Source organism: Peromyscus maniculatus, chromosome 14, assembly GCF_049852395.1.
Source record: "Peromyscus maniculatus bairdii isolate BWxNUB_F1_BW_parent chromosome 14, HU_Pman_BW_mat_3.1, whole genome shotgun sequence".
Classification (NCBI taxonomy): Eukaryota; Metazoa; Chordata; class Mammalia; order Rodentia; family Cricetidae; genus Peromyscus; species Peromyscus maniculatus.
Genome location: NC_134865.1, coordinates 80700071 through 80709183, shown reverse-complemented (window position 1 = coordinate 80709183; position 9113 = coordinate 80700071).

The following is a 9113-nucleotide window of genomic DNA, read 5'->3' as shown; positions in this document are numbered from 1 at the left end:
TGGGGAAGGAAGGCAGAGGGAGGAAGGCGGCGAGCGGGCGGGCGGGCGGGCGGACGGGCGGGCGGGGGGGGGGGGGGAGAGAGGGGGCGGGCGGCGGGGGAAGGGGCGGGCGCGGCGGCCGCGGGGCTTCCCCGCCTCCCTGGCTCGGTGCGCCCCGCGCTCGCTCGGCCGCTGCTGGTCCTGCTGCTCCCCGCCTGGCTCGCCTCGCCTCAGCTGCCCGCCCTGGCCGCGCCTCCTCCCGCCCTCCGGGCCGGCGCTACGCTGCCCCCTTTCCCTCCTGCGCCTCCGCCTCCTTCCACACAAATACCAACTCCTCAACCCGAGCCCAGATCTCGCCGCCGCCGCCGCCACACTCTGCTCCGGCTCGGCCTCGCGAGACTTCCGCGAGGGCCTCGGCCCGCCCCGCCTCGGCCCCACTCGCTGTCCCTGGCTTCTCGCTCCGCCCTCCCGACCAATCGCACGGCCCCCCACTCCCCGCCGGGGCCCCGCCCCACGCACCCAGGCTCCTCCCGATTGGGGGGCCGCTGGGGCAGGGGGCGTGGTGGCCCTCTGGATGGCCCCCGGCGCGTGACGTCAGCTCCGCGCCGCCGTCGCCTTACGGCGCTCCGCGTCGCGCGGACCCCGCCTCCCGCGGTGCAACAGTGACAAAACCGCCGCCTGGGGCCCGGGCCGCTTTCGGGAGTGGGGCGTCGGCGCTGCGCCTTCCGCCTCAGGAGCCGGCGAACGGTCCGCGTGACCCCGGCGCACGGTAACTAGAGCTGGGGTGAAGGGGGGCGCGCGCCTCGGGCTGGTGTGTTGCCGGCGGAGCGTGCGAACGGCGGCCGCGTCGCCGCAATAAAGTCTGCTCTGACGAGAAACGCCTGTGCTTGTGTTTTTTTTTTTTGTTGTTGTTGTTGTTTTGCGTTTGTCCTCGACTCCTGGGTTCGGCGGGCGGTGGCACCGGGAGCGAAGGACCGAGGGCAATGCCCGCCGCAGGTGCCGGCCCAGGGCTCTGCAGCTCGCGGGCCGGTGGGTGGCGCGCGCTGGGGCGACCGCGGCGGGCGGAAGCGGCGCGCGCAGCCTAGGGTTCACCGTTGGAAGTGTGTCCGTTATTCTTTTATGACCCGCGGAAACTGGAGACCGAGCCGTTGGGTGCCTGTTGGAACTGAGGCTGTCGGCTGCTCCAGTAGTGGGACTCGACTATCATAGCGTTCTAAAATTTCCCTACTGTCCTTGGATACCTTGACACAGGCTTCGCCTATTCCTCGCTGTCATAAATATTCCTTTTGCTCACAAGTCTTTGCATTTGCCTCCTTGAAAATTGCGCTTCTTTCTTTTATGCTTCCTTTTTTTTTTGTTTTTGTTTTTCGAGACAGGGTTTCTCTGTGTAGCTTTGCGCCTTTCCTGAAACTCAGTCTGTAGCCCAGGCTGGCCTCGAATTCACAGAGATCCGCCTGCCTCTGCCTCCTGAGTGCTGGGATTAAAGGCGTACACCACCACTGCCCGGCCTGTGCTTTCCTTTTTACAGCTGTAACAGCCCCGCCCCCCATCCAAATCATCAAGTCAAATTGCTTAAGATACATTGTAGCGAAGTGTTTCTGCCCCTTTGCATCCTTTCGGCCGATGACATGTAGTTTAAAGCAACACAAAGATTGCATGCTTTTCAAGTGAACCACAAAAAGTCCAAAATTTGGGGAAGTGTTTCATTGTATACTTGTTTCTACATTTAACGAACTACTTCATCTGTTGAACATTCTGCTTTACCCCTGTCTACTGGAGTTGTTAGTGTTGAGGCTGATCAACCTTGTTTAAACAGTTACATATCTTATAATTTTGAACATGATGTCGAAGCAAGATTTACTTGTGCATGCTTATAGTCTCGGGGGAGGGAGATCAGTCAGAAGTAAGGCCCGTCTTGGCTACATGTATACCTGAAGTTTCTGAACTAAATAGCTCCCTAGTCTGTCTTGAAACTTGTAGTCTTCTGCCCCTGACTCCCAAGTTGGAAGTTACACATTTGTGTAACTTCTTATCTTGGCATGAAGACAAATGATTATTGACATGCATTTATAAGGCATCTCTCTACACCAGCAATTGCATGCTGTTTTCCTCCTACCTGTATGAGCAGGGGCTCTGGCTGATCTGTCCACGGTGTAGTGCCTGGGAATGATTATTCACTTTTGGATTCTTCCATAAAGTAAAATGGAAGCAGAGACTAGAAGTGTTCTGTGTGATAGATAGTCTTGGCCAATTCTTAGTCCTTGGAGCCCTTCAAAAGTTCCAGCTGTGCTGGGTGGTGGTGGCACACGCCTTTAATCCCAGCACTTGGGAGGCAAAGGCAGGTGGATCTCTGTGAGTTTAAGGCCCGCCTGGTCTACAGAGCTAGTTCCAGGACAGCTAGATCTGTTACACAGAAAAGTAAGTTGAAAAGTCAACCAAAAAAAAACTTCCAGCTTGCTCTAGATCTTCCCGTTTGCTGGGGAGGTAGACCAGAACAAGCATAGGCTTGTGAAAAGATTGTGATAGCTTGTGCAAAGCTTTCTAGTGCCTTAGAAATCAGAGCTTTCTCAACCAGTCATGGTTGGGAAAATGTAACAGGTATCCTGTGAAGAATGTTCTTTGGCCACTTGGCCAAGACAGCAGCCGAACAGAGTTGTGGCCTGTTAGCTGAGACGTCTTTGATGCTCTGAAATTGCTGTCATTTCCCATTTGTCAGAAACTTAAATGTGTTTGATTTAAGGCATGAGTATGGGAAGGCTGGAGGGCAAGAGTGGACAGAAGAAATGTCAGTTAAAGGGAACCTGATACTTCTTAATCCATGCTGTGTTTAGTGAGAATCTACTTGTGTGAGTTATGTATACTAGACAAACATCACAGAGCTACAACCTCATTCTGCCTGCCAGCCTGCCTCCCCCTTTCTTTCTTTCTTTCTTTCTTTCTTTCTTTCTTTCTTTCTTTCTTTCTTTCTTTCTTTCTTTCTTTCTCTTCGTTCCTTCCTTCCTTCCTTCCTTCCTTCCTTCTTTCCTTTCCTTTCCCTTTCTTTCTTTCTTTCTTTCTTTCTTTCTTTCTTTCTTTCTTTCTTTCTTTCTTTCTCTCTCTCTCTCTCTCTCTCTCTCTTTCTTTCTTTCTTTCTTTCTTTCTTTCTTTCTTTCTTTCTTTCTTTTTCTTTCTTTAAATAGAGTCTCTATTAGCTCTGCCTGTCCTAGAACATGCTATATAGACCAGGTTGGCCTAAAACTCAGATTCATTTGCCTCTGCCTTGGAGAGCTAAGATTAGAGGTGTGTGCCCAGCCCCCAGCTTCCTTTGAATAAAATCAGGCCAACTATTAAATTGTAGACTAGCATGATGACTCATGGTTGTAATTCCAGTGCTCAGGGAGCTGAGACAGAAAGATCATTGAGAGTTACAGGCTAGCCTGGGCTACTAGACCTTGTCTCAAAAAACAAAACAAAATCTGACTGTATCCTAATTCTACATCTGGTAGCGTGGGGTTGATTCAAGCCTTATATTCTTGCTAGCTGCTTTACAGGCAATTAATTTGGCTGCTTTGTGAAAAGAAATTGTCACTTTTGCTGTTTGTGACAATCTTGTTATATATCCTAGGCTTGTCTTGAACCCACAGACATCCTTTTGCCCCAGCCTTCCCAGGGCTGGGATTACAGTACATACACCACTACATCTGACTGACTGTGCTTTTGGGTTAGTTCTAATGTCTAGTTATTTTGTAGTTAATTCAAATAGGAAATTGGGGCTCTGTTGAGAATTGAAACTACTAGAGCTAGACAGGAAAAAAATGGAGTATTTTTTTAGTTGTAGGAGCTAGAGATCTTTTAGAGCCTAACATCTAGGCTACAAATAAGATACTTAGACCCCTGAAATTAATACATATATTAGGTTTGGAGTTTGAGTCAGGGTGAAATATTCTAACTGTACATAAAGCATCCCATGTCATGTCTATAAACCAACACCATTTACTCATTATTTCATTTTGTATAGCCTTGGTGAAATTCTTTCTCCTAGGTCATGGCTTGGGGAAATGAATCTAACTATTGCTCATAAATAAAATAAAGTTGAAATTTTATCATAAATTAACTTCTATTTTTCTTTGTTCATATAGTGCTTTCCAATGGATACGTAATAATGGGTTTCATATGACATTTTCATACATGTGCATACTGTATTTCAATAAACATATACCTCTCCATCAGTTTCTCCACTCATGCTCCCACTAAACTGCTTCCTTTTCCCAGCCAGCACCTTACTTTCATGTTGTCTGTGTGTCTGTCTGTCTTCTATTAAGTTGCATGGCCATAGTAGTGTTTGTGACCACATTTCACTGCATTGCTGTTGCAATATGAAATTGTAGGGAGTTGTTTTGTGTATGTGTGTGAGGCAGGTCAGTATGGTACAGTGGGAAAAGTTTGTACAGATGGGAGTTACCTGGTCCTCTCTGCCAGGAATTTTGTGCTTGATAAGGGGTTAAGAGAGTCCAGCACCTGCGTGAGGCCAAGGGAATGCTTTGATAAATAGGCAGCCTGTGGGCCAGAGAGGAAGTTGGCTATGAACAGATAGTTCACCAGCACTTAGCTAGCTTTTATTTATTTTTAATATTTTTGATAATGGGTGGTATTGAGCACATGAGTACAGGTGTCCACAGATTTATTTTTAATATTTTTGATAATGGGTGGTGTTGAGCACATGAGTACAGGTGTCCACAGAGGCCAGAGGTGTCAGATCCCCTGTAGTTGGGTCTTGTGTGTAAGCAACCACTGATGGATGTAGATATTAGGAACTGAACTTGGGTTCTCTGAAAGAGCAGAGCATGTTCTTAGTCACAGAACCATCTCTCCAGCAGAGAGGTTGAAGCCAGGGTCCATCCTAGCTTCATAGAATAAAGACCTCCAAGAGGAAGGAGCATCCCAGCTGTGACTTGGAAGTTGAGCAGAACATGAAGTGCTCAGGCCAGTGCTGCTGCAGAGTAGCCTTTAACATGGGCTTCAATGTGAAAGTCATAAAAGTCAGTTGATACATTTATAAACATTCGAGACAAGTCGAAGTACTCTGGGAAAACATTAATTAGCAAGTTCACAGAAACTGTGAAGGACATCTAAGTTTCTCAGCACATTAGACCATCCTTTTTTTTTTCATTTTTATGCATTTTTATGAGCCATTTTTTTGTTCCTAGTTGAGACTTGAACTTAAGGGTTAATCATGCAAATTAGACTAGAAATTTAATTCTAATGTGTGGTTAGCATGTGCAGTGCCCTGGATTCTGTCGCTGCTCCTCCCTCAGAAGACCACAAAGCCACTATGGTGGAATTAAACAGCTAACACTTAAGGCAGCAGCAGCCGAGAGTGGTAAGACAAGGAAAGGAGACATCACTCATGTTCCGAGACAACTACAGTGCAGTAGGCAGTTGCCTTAGCCATATTTTCTTCCCTTGTGTCCTGTGTAGTGTTCAACTTGGGGATTAAAGGATGAGGGTGGTGGTGCTGGAGAGATGGCTCAGACGTTAAGAGCACTGACTGTTCTTCCAGAGGACCCAGGTTCAATTCTCAGCAACTACATGGTGGCTGACAACCGCCTATAATGAGATCTGTTGCCATCTTCTGGCCCAGAGGGACGCATGCAAGCAGAACACTGTATACATAAATAAATAAATAAATCTTTTTTTTTAAAAAAAAGGATGGGGGGAGAGCAAAGACTTTATTATATTCAGAATCACAGCCAGGCAGAATCATATGCCCTTGTCGTCCCAACTATTGGAAAGATTGCTTAGAAGCCTGGGTAAAAGTGAGCTGTCATCTTAAACCCAATCATGGCATCCTGTTAGTACCTGAGGAAAGGATTAGGAGTGTTCTTGCACTGGTTTTCATAAGTGCCATCCTCATTGTGCTCAGAATTCTATTGGAGAGTGCGTGAATCATTTCCTAGTGGTTTTCTGAGCTGATCATACCAAAAGAAGCCCTCCTCTGTGCCACTTAATACCTGCACCCTGTCACAGTCCTCACCTCTCACCTGAGCTATTCCAAACATTTAGCTAACTTCAGTCACCTCAACACCTCCTATGTGTGTGTTTGTGTTTCAGTACGCACAGAGGCATGCATGTGCCTATGGAGTCCAAAAGAGGGTGTCAGATCCCCTGGAGTTGCATGTAGTTTGAGCTGCCCATTGTAGGTGCTATGTAGGCTATGATCAAAAACACTAATGACAGTCTATGTTGGAGAGGATGCAGAGCAAAGGGAACACTCCTCCACTGTTGGTGGGAATGCAAACTTGTACAACCACTGTGGAAATCAGTATGATGGTTTCTCAGAAAATTGGGAATCGATCTACCTCAAGACCCAGTCATACCACTCTTGGGCATATACCCAAGAAATGTTCAATCATACCACAAAAATATATGATCAACTATGTTCATAGCAGCACTATTTGTAATATTCAGAACCTGGAAACAATCTAGATGCCTGTCAGCTGAAGAATGGATAAAAACAATGTGGCACATATACACAATGGAGTACTACTCAGCAGAGAAAAACAATGACAGCATGAAATTTGCAGGCAAATGGATGGAACTAGAAAATATCCTGAGTGAGGTAACCCAGACCCAGAAGGACAAACATGGTATGTACTCACTCATAAGTGGATAGTAGATATAAAGCAAAGAACAATCAGACTGCAACCCACAGAACCAGGGGGACCCTAGGATGATTGTGGCTTAAAATAAGTTTTGGTTTTACTCAATTACTGGGCAAGCCTCAGTGAAACATTTCACTATTAGGATAAGAATTTATACTGTATCAAGCTGATAATAGAAAAATAAATAAATAAAAAAATGGGGGGGAAAAAAGGTGTGTGCCATCACTGCCTGGTACTGAGTGATGATGAAAATGAACAGAATAAAGCATCTTTTTAAATTAGTAAGAAAATGAAGCATTAGTTTGAACCATACGGAATTATTATTTAGAAATTTTGATGTTTTGTGACTACTTATCATTGGAAAATATAAGTTTCAAGACTGGGGAGAAAAAAAAGAAAATAAGAACAGATACTACATTTGATCTTGGGACCCTTTTCCTCCTACTGAGTTGCCTCACATGCACCTGATAAACTTCAACCTTTGGACCACCTCACCTACCTCTACTTGTGGAATTCTGGAATCTGTTGGAGAAAACACTCATGTAGGCTTTTACCATAGCTTACCAATGGCCCCAGTACCAGCTGAGTATTTAATGCTAAGTAAAAATTGTTTAGTGAGCTAAGGATGTAATATAGATCAATTGGTAGAGTGCTTGCCTAGCATGTATGACCCCACCCCCAAAAAGGATTTTGTTTTTGTTTATTAAAGAAGCCTCACACAGCCCCGCTAGGCTCAAAAACTCATTTTGTCATGGAGGATAATGTTGAACTCTGACCTTTTTCTCCATCTCCTACATATATGGATTACAGGCCTGCATCATCATGTCAGCTTTTCCCTGCAAGTTCTTAAAAAATCTGCTTAGATCCATCTCCCTAACAGAAGTCCATGGCTTCCTACATGAGGGAAATTGAAGGAGCTGGGCAAGGCTAATCTGAGCTACATAGCCACACCCTTTCTTCAAATCAAATCCAATGGAAATTCAGAATTCATCTCCACAAATGCCAGCAGTTTCCATTTCCCTCGTGAACTGATCAGCAGACAGTTCCTTTCCTCTCAGGCCAGGCTACTCTCCCTGTTCTGCCTGCTCTCCTGAGTCACTTCACCTGCCCCAGCATTAGCAGCCACCTGTATGCTGACCACTGTACGCTGACCGTTCTCAATCCTGTCTGCTTTTGGATAAACTCCAGGGCTCTGTGTCCCATGGGCACCTACACTGATTCTGCCTCCCCATCCCAGCCTCTCCATCTTCACCTGCTTCATCTCAGCAGTTTCCCTTACTGTGTACCTCTTATTGCCCACAACCAAATTCTCTAAGTCATCTGTCTTGGTTGGGTTTTCTGTGGCTGTGATAAATCCTGTGAGCAAAAGTTTCTTTAGCTTACACTTAAACTTCACAGTCCATCACCAAGTCAGAGCAGGAACTCAAGGCAGGAACTGGAGCAGAAGCCATGGAAGAATGCTGTGTTACTGGCTTGCTTCCTATGACTTGCTCAGCTGGCTTATACCAGCCAGGACCACCTGCCCAAGGGTGCCACTGCCCACAGTGGGCCTCTCCCTCTCATGTCGTCAATCATTGATCAAGAATATACCCCCTAGGCATGCCTATAGGCCAGTCTCTTGGAGGCAGTATCTTTGACTCCTTTTTCAGTCCCCCTTGAGTGACACCAAATTGGTAAGTTAACCTAAATATTTCTCAAACATTTATACCTATTCCTGCTACTACTATCTTCAGGAAGGCTCAAAAGCTGGCTCCATCTGTATCCACGCCTTTCCCAAAGAAGTCCTTAATTTTTCTGATATTAATATACAGCCTCATCGCTTATTCAAACTTTTCTGGGATTTCCAAGGACCTCGGGGTAGAATAGCTACTCATCCAACATCTGAGCCCCAGGTCTCATTGCCCTACTCTCTTGCTACCTGAAGATAGTATATACCTTTGTCTAAGGCCCTCATCTCCTTCAGCTTTCTCTTCTTGAAATGTAGTAGGATAACACCTCTTGGAAGCATCCTTGGAAAGAATTTTGTATCATTACTCAAACTGTTGCCTTCATACTTACATTGTAAGAACATACTTTTTCTACTTTTCCAGAGAAACATGAATTCTTTTTTTTAATAATATAAATGTTTTGCCTGCATGTATGTATATGCACCATGTGCATGCCTGTTGCCCACAGAAGTCAGAAGAGGGTGTTGAGTCCCCAGGAACTGGAATTATGGGTGGTTGTGAGCTGCCATGTGGGTGCTAGGAATCAGTCCTGATCCTATGTAAGAACAGCCAGTGCTCTAAACCTCTGAGTCATCTCCAGCCCTGAGATAGATGTTCTTTGAGGACTGGGACAGATTGGAAAGAACCATCCTAAATCTGGACACGGTAGCCCCATTGAGAGAAAGACAGTTGACTGGGTTGGAGCTCCTGAGGCAGAGCTTAGCTCTGTTTCTGTAGCTCTCCATGGTTCTGAGCACTTGCACTGGTGAGGAGATGGTGGTCTCCT